The 12207-nt window shown below is 42.0% G+C and overlaps 1 protein-coding gene across 5 annotated transcripts in view; it reads left to right on the forward strand.

Moving 5' to 3' along the window:
* Positions 1-12207, forward strand: part of si:ch211-266k8.4 (TBC1 domain family member 10A) — a 111071-nt gene that overhangs the window by 41653 nt on the left and 57211 nt on the right. The window lies entirely within an intron of this gene.

Consider the following 12207-nt stretch of genomic DNA (forward strand, 5'->3'; position numbering starts at 1 on the left):
CCCTAGCTGTTGTGTTTCTGATTTCTCACATCTGCTGTTCTTTGGTTCCCAAATCTTTTTGTTACATTTAATTTAAAATGATTCAGGATCAACATAAATTAAATATGAATTAACGTGCACGTGATGCTTCGAATAAGATGAAGTTTGTTTTTAGTTAATGCAACAAATAATATATTATTCAAACACCTAATTTGCTCCCATAAACATAAGCCAGGACATAGTTCTGCCATAATGCTTTTTTTTATTTACATAGAGTAGGTCAAGAATCTTACCTGGCAACACTTAACCACCAGTATTACTGGTATAACTCCCATCAGGCATGCTTCCATGAAAACAATGCCATTTGGGTCCTGGCAATCCTGCTGGTGTAGCTCTCCAGAGTTTCCTTTCAACTGATCAACCAGTAAACCTCCGGTCACAGCTTGACCACCTCCCAGGAAAACATCTAACTCTTTAATGTTTCTGAGCTATTTTCTCAACTGTCTAGATTGCCTCCAAGAAATCCTGTCTGTTTTTCCAAATAGAAAAATTAGTTCTTCCTGAGAGGAATTTGCTTCCTTTCCTGTCAGGAATTCTGTGTTCCTCTTTGTTTCTGAATGCTTTCTCTTTGTGTGCTCACTACCTTCACTTTCCCTTGTGTCTTTCCTGTAGTAACTTCTTAGCCTGATATCTCTTTGTCTGCCCACAGAACTTTTCTTTGTCCTTCCTGATATTGCTTCCCGGTCAAGGGATGCTACAAGTTGCAAACTAATATATCTTACAACTGATCCGTTTAGATTTGTTGCAAACTCGAGTGCTTTTCAAAAAATTATAAAAATAATTACAGATCCAGCAGACCTTTTAAAGAAATTGTAAGTTCTCCTTATTCCATTTCTGGTAAAGGTCATTCCAAGCTCCCATTTCTAATGTTCACATGCTCTCTCACATAATATAGTATTAAATTTTATTTTGGCCTTGTCTCTCTTGCATTTCCTTCCACGTGAATGATTTCCACGTGGACAGAGTCCAACAAATATTGTATCAGTTGATTTTCCACTTTTGCCCGAGTGCCAAAACAAATGGATTGATGGGGGATGGAGGATGTATTACAGACCGGCTGTATACATTGGAAAGTAGACAAGTCTTCAAAGTAGTTTGATAGTTTTGGCACAGGCCCCCAAGTACAAGTGTTTTCTGAATGTTGTGTCAAATGAAGGCAAGACAAAGGATAGCTGGACCTTTGGTGGCTAAACCAAGAACTGCAAGGATTTAACCTTCCAGCCTGCACCCACTGCTATACCTTCTCCCTGATCTCATCTCAGCTACTAATGTGAAACGCTGATGGTTTTGTCTGTCAGCAACATTCCATTCTGCAGCCTAAGGGGCAAGATTTTGCCATATGATGACTTTCTGATGATAGGCTTCTCTACAAGTGTAGAGGGATAGACACAGAAATTGATTGCATTTCTGTTGCACCGTGCACGTCCTCAGGGATCCTCAAAGAGCTCCATCGTCAATCAGAGGGTTTTGATGTGTTGAATGTTTCTCTTTTGTTTTAATTGAAATAATGGTTCCAGCTAGCAGAGGGATTCCTGTTGCCAAGGCAACATACTGTGTATGCTGGACATATGAAGTAAAAACAGAAAATGTTGGTAATACTCACCAGGCCAAGCATCATCCATGGAGAGAGAAACTGGGTTACCCTTTCAGGTCATTGGCCTCTCATCAGAGCTGAATCAAGTTAGAGGAACAACCAGTTTTAAGCTGATATATAGACAAGGAAAGTGAATGGAGAAAGGTGACAGATTAATCAACAAAAGATTAATTAACTGACTATTCTTCAAAATACCATTCATTGGTGGTGAAGCTCTTTGAGGAATCCTGGGATACGCACGGTGCTATTAAAATGTCATCAATTTCTGTCTCTAAATGCCTCTCTGAAGAAAAGCTGATAGCCAAACAAAATCCAAAAAGTAACTTTGGAAGCTGTGATCATCTGAGGGGGAAGACTGGCCCAGCTTTTTTTTTTTAGATTCATAAGATTATTGAATCACTACATTGTGGGAGCAGACCATTTGGCCCATGGAATCCACACTGACCCTCCAAACAGCATCCCACCCAGACTTACCAACCCTCGCCCTACAATTCCTGTAACCTTACATTTCCAATGGCTAATCTGCCTAACCTGCACATCTTTGGATCATTTTGTCATCTGAAATAGGACCCTTAATGCAGCATTCAGTCAGTACAGCCCTGGAGTGGGACATGAGCCCACAATCTCCTGCCTTTGTCAAAGAAGGGCCAGGTCTGAAGCGACACCACGTATAAAGTGCTAGACAGGAGAAGGGGGAAGATGGTGGGAAGAAAGTACCCAATGCCACCCTCATCCTGATGGCCGCCTTTGGGCTGTGCGTCAACCTTCATATCACTACGTACTGAGGTTCTACCTGTCCCCTGGTGTTACAAAGGATAAGGCTGGCCGCCTTGCCACAGAACACTCTAAGTAGTTGGACCATCCGTATTTCCTGTCCCTTCTGGAATGATTTGTGATAGAAAATACCTTTGACCATAAGTCCACCAGCAAGTGGTCAACACATAGCAAGCTTGAGACCCTGTGGAAAAAGGAGAAGGTTGACCTTTTCAAGTGGCTCCCTAAGCAGACGTTTTTGGCAGAGTGTCTCATTGTCAGAACTTTCCAACAGGCACCGAGACATCGCTTGGCTGGTGATGAGAAGGGCACCAACTGTGAAATCCTTCACATACGCCCGGACATTTTGCGCCACAGCACCCTGCACTCAAAGCGGCTGCAGGGGGATGGAGACTGTCACACATCTCCTGCTGGAATGTGCCTTTACAAAGGAAGGCTGGAGAGAGATGTGGTGATTTTTGTCGAGGTTCATCCCGAGCAGATCTGTGAAGGAAGACTCTGCTCTGCAGTCTGTCCCCCAGGACACATGAGACAAACATCGATTGTGCCTGGAGGACCATCAGCTCATTGAAAGATGCTCCATGGCCTGTCTGAAACTTGCTGCTCTTCCAGCTGAAAGAGTTGACCCTGACCAAGTGTTGCAGTCTGGTCCATTCCATGGTCCAGGACTATATGTACTAAAGCTTGGGGCAGCTGCTGCTAAGATGCAGGAGGGAAAGACCACCATCTAAGACCTTTCTGCCAAAGTACATTGGAGGTCTGTTCAGTTATCAGACCTCAAGTACATGCAAATATAGTCCTGTATAAGTAACAAATGCCTTGGGCTTTATTTCTTTGTTCATTAGACAGATACATGAATGAGCAGAGGGATATAGACCCTTAGAAAATAGGCTCAGGTTTAGAATAGAGGATCTGAATCAGTGCAGGCTTGGAAGGCCGAAGGGCTGTAATTCTTTTTGTTCATAGAATGCCAAACTTCCAAAGTTATTTGTTTCACATGCAGACTGTAAGGAAATGTTCAGTAACTGTGTATTTATTATAAGGATTTTTTATGAATAAAATGTATTTTTGCAAAAAAAAAGTGGGTTTACAGGGATTGTTAAGGGAGCTGGGTGTGATTGGGATGCTGTTTGGAGGGTTAGTGCTGATGTGATAGGCCAAATGGCCTTTTTCTACCCTGTAAGATTTCAGAGATTCTAATTGAAGAAAGGAATAAGTTCAAGGGAGTGAATGCACTACTCCTGTGCCTAAAATGCTAATTGGACTTCATTCTGATAATCAAATTGACTAACAGGACAATTCAATGAGCAGATCATTTTGTGTTCCTGTGTTGGTTGCACTTTATTTCGCCTCACACCCATACTCTGTCTTCCTTTCCTGAGTGAAAACAACATGGATGATAAGTTACAGTGCAACAAATTTGTGAGTGTGCAATTGTTGTAGGTTGCTAAAGTCCTATCTTGCCAGCCTTCATCAAGTCAAAAGACTGCTATTCCTATCTAGGCTGTGTTAATCAAATGGTTTGAGTAGTTTAAAACATTGAAGGGGGAAGGGTTCTTTGAGTACTTGAGTGAAATGAATGAAGGACAATTAGTATGGAGTGAAAGGACTATTTTCTAAGAGGGTAATGGGCCATACTACACTTTTGTCCAAACAATGAGCCAGAATTTGCTGTAGCAGGGCATTTAATCTGCCATTATTTACATTTACCCCTGCACCCTTTGGCTGGGGTAAAAAGCTATTTCCTCAAAAGTTGCTGAAAGTGTAAAAAAATGATTATTATGTTATGAGAGTTGGGCCGAACAAAATGAGCTGTAACCTTAACCCAATGTGATGTAATGGTTCGGGTAATAAGCAGCAAGGATAGAGAGGATGAACTAAAAGTCAATACTGAATCAGCTACAGTAAGGGAGAAAGATAAGAGATAGAGAATATAAATGTAATATTTGACTTTTTAGATTTTCTCTGAAAGATTCAAGACCTGAGATGCCACATTTATTATAGTTATTCTTCATTGCCAAAGAGGCTGATTGAGAAATGTTAATATTTAACCAGTCATTGCTGACAGCAGTGGTGGGGGGGGTGGGGGGCAGTATTGTTGCATTGTCCCTGGTCTACAAATTCATAGACACACGTGATATTCTGGGGACCTGGGTTCAAATCCCATTATGGAAGGTGGTGGAATTTGAATGTTTTTTCTAAAAGATCTGTAATTAAAAGTCTAACCATGACCATGAAACCATTGCCAATTGACATTAAAAACCCATTTCCTTTGGGGAAGGAAATCTGCTGTCCTTGCCTGTTCTGGCCTCTGTGACTCCAAACCACAACTATGAAAATAGCTCTTAACTGCCCCCTGAAATTGCTGAGCAAGCCATTCAGTTGCTGCAAAGTCACAAAGGAATGGAACCAATGGACTCCCCTTCAACCTCCCAACATCAATCTAGGCACCAGAAATGATAACAGCAAACACAGCCCTGTTGATCCTACAAAGTTAGCCTGGTTAACATATGGTGGCTGCTGCTAAAACTGGGAGATCTTTCCCATCAACTAATCAAGCAACAGCCTATTGTTGCATCTAAAGTATAATTCCATAAGTATGACTACATCCCAGACAATACCATCACCATCCCTGCAGGACAGACCCAGCAGAGATAATACCACAGTGGTATACAGTCAGGAGGGAGGTGCCCCAGGAGTCCACAACATTTACTTTGGCCCCTATGAGGAAATCATGTCAGCTATGTTAAGGAAATTTCCTGCTGCTGATCTCTCCCGAGAGTGGTAATAACACAGAATGTGTTCTATATGGGGGTTTTGTTGTCCATTAGCAATTACAGCTCAACAAAGCCACTGCTGATCATAATGACCAGATTCTAAAGGACATAGCTGCTAGACTGGGTCTGTAGCAAGTGGTAAGGAAAGCAAAAAGCAGGAAATGCATACTTGATCTCATCGTCACTAATCCACTTGCCACATCCATCACAGTATTGGTTACAGTGACCACCACAGTGTCATTGTGAAGACAAAATCCCATCTTCAAATTGAGGATACCCAGTTTTGTAGCGCTATCACTGTGTTAACTGGGATAGGTTTTGAACAGATGTGGTAACTCAAGATTGGGCATCTAGGAGGCATTAGGGGTTGTCAATCTTCAACATGGTGGCCGAGGGCATCCCCAATCTACCATTATCATTGCAGCAGAGGATCAACCCTGATTTATTACAGAGTGCAGGATAGCACATCAGGAATACAGTCAAGAGTGTGTTGCTGGAAAAGCACAGCAGGTCAGACAGCAGCCGAAGAGCAGGAGAATCGACGTTTCAGGCATAAGCCCTTCATCATGAATTGCCCGAAATGTCGATTCTCCTGCTCCTTGGATGGTCCCTGATGTGCTGTGCTTTTCCAGCCCCACACTCTCACCTCTGATCTCCAGCATCTGCAGTCCTCACTTTCTCCAAGTTGACATCAGGAATAGCGCCAGGCATATTTAAAAATGAGGTATCACCCTGGTGACGGTGCAGCACTGGATTGTGTGCATCCAAATAGCATCACCAGCAACTGTGAGACATGGCTAAATAATTCCACAGCAAAAGGATCAGATCAAAGTTCTGCACTCCTGCCACATGCAGCCATGAGTGGTACTGAACAACTAAGCAATTTGTTGGAGGAGAAAGCTGCATAAATATCTCCATTCTCAATGATGGGGGAACCAAGCCATCTGTGCAAAAGATAAAGTGGAAGCATTTGTGGCAACTTTCAGCCACAAGTGTTCAGTTGATTATCAACTGGGCCTCCTCCAGAGACTCCCAGTATCACAGATGCCAGTCTTCAGCAAATCAAAAGCCACACAACCTTCTGCATCTATTTCTTATTTGGAAAGCTGTTCACAGAGGGGTTTCCTCACCACCTATCTGGGTCTGGTATAGACTCAGTGACAGAGATAGATCACTGTCATTTAGCAATTTTTTCATTGTCATGTGACTACCAGACTGTTGGATGAACCAAATGGACCTTGGTCTTTGTTGTTTCAGCAGTTCCTAGGAGCCTGAGACTATTTTCAATTTCTATTTTCTTGCACAGTAATAATGCTTATCTTTGTGCCAAATATTATGAAATTATAGGGAAAGCTGTGGAAATTAGCAAAAATCACAAATTTTTGCAACCTGGCTCCAGTGTACGTTTCTCCCACATTTGATACACGTCACTGAGCTGTGAAGTTGTTCTTGTATTCTGTGTAAAACTGACAAAGCTTTGCACAGGCACTTAAAAAGCACTAATCTGTAATAGGGTGGTTTTTTTTTTTTGAATCCCCTTCATGTTAAAGCTAACAAACTCTCAATGAAATGACCCACTTTGAATGGAGTAACTGTGTTTGAGTAGGCTTCAGAAGTCTACGTGTTCAGTCATCACCCTTCTCATCTGCAGCCGCGGGACCTTCCGCCATTAATCTCACGCCACAGCCTTTTGAAAGATTGAATTGAGCACGGCTGATGTTTGCACTTACCTGTCAAGAGAGTTCAGGGATGTTTGCATTAGGGTGCTTGATGCAGTCTTGGTTTCACTTAATAGAGAGGGGAGGGAGAGATGTTTCTATGGAAACTGTGCCAGTGCCACTTTTGGCATCTGCCTTGAGGCACCTTACAATGTGATAGTTAAGGAGGCCTCAGTGCTTTCACTGATTAGGCCCATCTTTCACCTTTCTGTCCTAGTGAACACATTTCATGACTTCACTACCTAAGAATTAAGGATCCTGCACAAAGCAGTTTCACAGTTGATTGTCAAAACCAAATTTAAACAAATGTTCTCACAGGATTAGTTTGATTTGCTTTGTGGACCCCGCTCTTTCAAACTATCCACTTGTTTTGCCTTTTGTAAATTTCTTTGACATCTCTTGAGACCTGACTTTTTTAGACACCAGTTTCTCTTTTGAGTGGATGGCTTTTAAATCAGACTTCTCTCTTCAAGTTAAACAGCTTTGAGTTAAATGGCTTGCAACAGACAGAGAAACTGAGTGTCGCCTTGTCTTTCAGAATCAGCAAAGTCCAAGTCTTAATATTTCTGAACTAAAAACACCAATCTCTAGTTTTCCTGGTGAATAGAGGCCTAGGTACACTATGATAGTAATTAAGAGTGACCATGAAAGGAAGATGTGCATGACCACCCAGATGTCTGAAAGTGCTTTACAGCCAATGAAATGCTTTTGAATTGCAACGTTATAATGTAGGAAATGTGGCAGCCAATTTGTGTGCAGCAAGCTCTCACTGGCAATAATATGATTAATGGTAACATGTTTTAGGGATAAATACTGGAGAATTGCCCTGTTCTCCTTCAAAGTAATGCCCATGATATCTTGTACATCCACCTGAAAGGGCAATTGGGGCCTCTATTTAATGTTTCACCTGAAAGGTAACAAGGTTCAAACATTACCTAACCTTGAATCAGAAAGAGCTTTTTACAAAAAACGTTTTAAAGATTCCTACAGACTGTTTAAATTCCTCGATGTTGCCAGTAAACAGCGCACTTTGACTTTCTTTTAACTGAGTCATTTAATGAGCTGCAAGTATTAAATTGCAGTTGGCGAGAGTACTGTAGTTAAATCTGGGTTGCTGGCAAGGGACCTGGTAGTTTGAACTGGGAATTTTGTGGTAATTTCCATCCCAGTCTTTGGCATGTAACAGAGCTAGCATCTTGACTGGAAACCCTCTCATCTGTTTGTTCTTGAGCTGGCCTGTCAACGATTGCAAAATCACTGTTTGAACAGAATTTTCTAGCACAGAAACAGCCCAACTAGCCCACGACGATGTCTATGCTCTACCTAACTCTACTCCTCCCAACTATCAGCATCACTTGTTGTTGTTTCTTCTTCCTCATGCACTTACCTAGCTTCCCCTCAAATGTACCGAAACAATTGATTTGTCTCGACTTCACCCAATGGTGTAAAATTCCATACTTTAATGGTCTCTACCAATGCCTAATGCTAATCTCCAGCTTTTCCACTGTACCTTACACATTGTTTCAAATAATCATCCAAAGCCCTTGTGAATGCCTCATACCAGGAGTGCATCCCATACCCTAATTACGCACTGAGTGAAAAAAATGTTTTTTGTTCTTTTGCACATCACTTTAAATCCATGCTGTCTTGTTCTTTTTCCTTTATGAGCAGAATCAGCTTTCCTATCTACTCAATGCAGCTCACTCATGATTTTGAACACCTCTATCTAATCTCGCCACAGCCTGCTTCTCTCTGAGGTGAACAGTCCCTAAAACCATAAGATAAAGGAGAAGAAATCTGCTGCACCATTCTATCATGGCTGTTATGTTTCTCAATCCCATTCTCTTACCTTCTTCCATAACACTTAATCCCTTAAACAAATTAAGAACAGTCCCAACCTCTTTAATCTATCCTCAAAGTTGAAGTCTATCATTCCTGGAATCATTCTTACGAACTGCTCTGCACTCGCTCCAATGAATTCACGTCTTTCTTATAAGGTGCCACCCATAACTCTATTCAATGCAAGTGACTTCTACAAGTTCAAACAAGTGATTTATACAAATTCAACATCATCTCCTTCCTCCTTTACTCTCCCTCTATTTTAAAAAGTCAGAGACCTATATTCTTAGTTAATTGCTCTCTCGACTTGTCGCATTACCTTCAATGATCTGTGCAGGTATACATCCAGGTGCCTCTGCTCTCATATCCTGTTTGGAATTGTACCTCTTCCATTGTGCTATCTTTCAATGTTCTCCAACGCAAGGTGAATCACCTCACATTTCTCTGCATTGAACCTCACATGCCACCTATCCATCCACTCCTCCAACTTGTCAGTTTTCTTTGACCTTGCATCCTGCCATCCTCACAGTTTGCAGTTCTTCCAAGTTTTGTGTTTTTTGCAGCATCATTAATTTTTTTTATTCACTCATGAGCTGAATCATCTGTAGCCAGGCCAGCATTTATTGTCCATCCCTAGTTGCCCAGAGGGCAGGTAAGAGTCAACCATATTGCTGGTGGGTCTGGAGTCCCATGTAGGCTAGACCAGATAAGGAATGCAGATTTCCTTCCCTAAAGGACATTAGTGTGCCAGTTGGGTTTTCCCAACAATCGACAACAGTTTCAGTGTCACCATTTGGCCCTTGATTTCAGATTCTTTATTGAATTCAAATTTTACCATCTGTCATGCCGAGATTTGAACCCAGGTGCCCAGAACATTAGCTGAGTTTCTGGGTTAATAGTCTAGTAATAATACCAGTAGACCATTGCCTCCTACATAACATATATCAGAATAATGTGCGTTACATTGAGCTGAGGAATTCATTTGTCTGTTTGCTTCCTGCCCATGTCATCCACTTTCTCCCTTTCTTTCCCAGTGAGCCCATTCAACTGCCCCATCACCTGACCTCCCTTACTCTCAGCAACTGCTCCATCACCTGACCTCCCTCCCTGTCGGCAACTGCCCCATCACCTGACCACCTCCTTCCCTGTCGGCAACTGCCCCATCACCTGACCTCCCTCCCTGTCTGCAACTGCCCCATCACCTGACCACCTCCCTCCCTGTCGGCAACTGCCCCATCACCTGACCACCTCCCTCCCTGTCGGCAACTGCCCCATCACCTGACCTCCCTCCCTGTCGGCAACTGCTGGATGAAGTCCCAGAGAGCTGCTTTCCTCCCTAGCTCAGTGCCGTCCATCCCTGCCACCACCTGTTGTTGGACATCCTGTTACATTGCCACCCTAGCTAGGATATTCCCAACCCTGATTCTGCAAATTCCTCATCTTGGACATGTAAAGCCTGCCTATTGTTTACTGTGTTTGGTTGTAAGTATTGTGAAATGCTAAACAAAGGAGGAAGCAGAGAGCATTGATAAATTCAGAAGTACATTAGATGAATTTCTTGAAGGTAGTAATATTTGGGAGTACTATATGTGTGTAATTTTCTATGTGACTTGTAGAGAATATAGCGTGTTTCTGAGAAACACGGTAGATAATAAACTTTCTGTTGCTTGAGTTTTTTAGGACAAGGGGAAAGGAGTGAATTTGGGAAACATTTCTACATGCAAAGTATGGTAGAAATGTAGTGTTTGTTAATTTGACGCTAGATTCCATCTGAAACTGAGAGAGTTGTGTTATTCAAATGCATTGAAGGAAGTGGAGCAAAGTATGTGGAATAAGGTTGCAGATCATCTATGGTTGCACTGAATGGCAGAATAAGTTTAAGAAGGTATACACCCTACTCCTGTTCTCATTCACTTTGGAGCAAGAAAAGTTCAGGAAACATTTATTGGAACTCTTCAAAATTTTAACAGGATTTGATGAAGTACGCAGTAAACCTGTTTTCATTCGCAGGAGGGTCCATAACCAGAGGAAAGAGATCCAATGAATTCTGCAAAAGAACCAGAGGAAAGATGAAAATATGCTTTGCTCTGTGAGTCATAATCAACTGGAATGTGCCATCTGGAAGTACAGTGAAGCAGATACCATAGTAATTTCCAAAGGCAATTGGTTAGGTACTTGGAAAGAAAAGCAGGGCACTGAGGCAAGCGCAAAGGATTGGATTGATTGGAAAGTTCTTTTAAAGGGCCAGTACAGTAGAATAGGCTGAATGAGTTCTTTCTGTGCTGTGGCTCAAATGGTTCCAGTGGGTCACTTTGGATCTTTGGTTGTTGGAACTCTACTATTGGGAGTCTTCATTTACGTCATGTTTGGAACTGTTGTACATCACTGTGATGTATACGTCTGTTGAGCAACAATATTTTTTATTGTTGGATCATCTACTAGGATGATAGAAAGTGAATTTGATGAAATGTGGACACCTTCCATCTAGGAATTCTGAAATTGTTTGGTATACCATGGATGAGAGACTGCTCCCGAGGGAGGATGCACACGTTCCCTGAACTTTTTCTTTCGTTTTGTTCAAGCCCTAAAAACTACAACTGGATCACCACTTAATCGTTGTACACCAGGGGATATAATCCTAGTATACCTAAACCAACCTCATCATTTTAACCTTCTAACCCCAGTATCATTCTGATGAACGTGCTGCACCTCCTCAAAGGTGCGATGTAGAGCTTAGAACTGAACACAGTTACTCAGCATAGATATAACCAGATCTCTAACCAGCTGCAACTTAACAAATGAATAGTTTGGAGAACTGGGGATGTTCTCCTGAGAGCTGAGATGATTCAATGCAAGTTTGATAGTTTGAGCCATGAGCTCATTGAATTGGCAGAGCAGACTCAATGGGGCAAATGGTCTATTTCTGCTCCGACATCTTACTGGTTCAAAGCTGAGAGACCCAGACTGGATTAATAGAGAGAAACTATTCCCATTGGCAAAAAGGTTAAGTACTGGAGGATGCAGATTTCAAGTGATCAAAAGAACCAAGGCTCACATTAGGAAATGCTTTTTCTTTCCACTGCGTATGAATGTGATCTGGAATGCAATATTTGAACGAATAGTGACAGAAATATCAATCATGGAAAGAAATTTCAAGACGGGCAGGGAAGAACTGGGTAAAGGGCCGAGCTAAATAGCTCTTTCAGAAAGAGCAGGGACTCAATCAGACTCCTACTATACCCATTTTATGATTCTAAATCTACTAATCCTCTTCCACGGTGGAATGCAATCATCCCTTAAGCAGCCCTGACAGGAAGTGGATGGGAAGCTAGAGAAAACCACCATCCCTACCAGGTGTCTCCCTGGCTCCTGTCATAACAAATCAGATGTTATAGCTTCGTTCACCAGCCCCAAGCTAGAAGTCAAATCATTGGATCTTAAACTAACCAGTTTTGTTGATCCTTAG

Source organism: Chiloscyllium plagiosum, chromosome 16, assembly GCF_004010195.1.
Source record: "Chiloscyllium plagiosum isolate BGI_BamShark_2017 chromosome 16, ASM401019v2, whole genome shotgun sequence".
Taxonomy (NCBI): Eukaryota; Metazoa; Chordata; class Chondrichthyes; order Orectolobiformes; family Hemiscylliidae; genus Chiloscyllium; species Chiloscyllium plagiosum.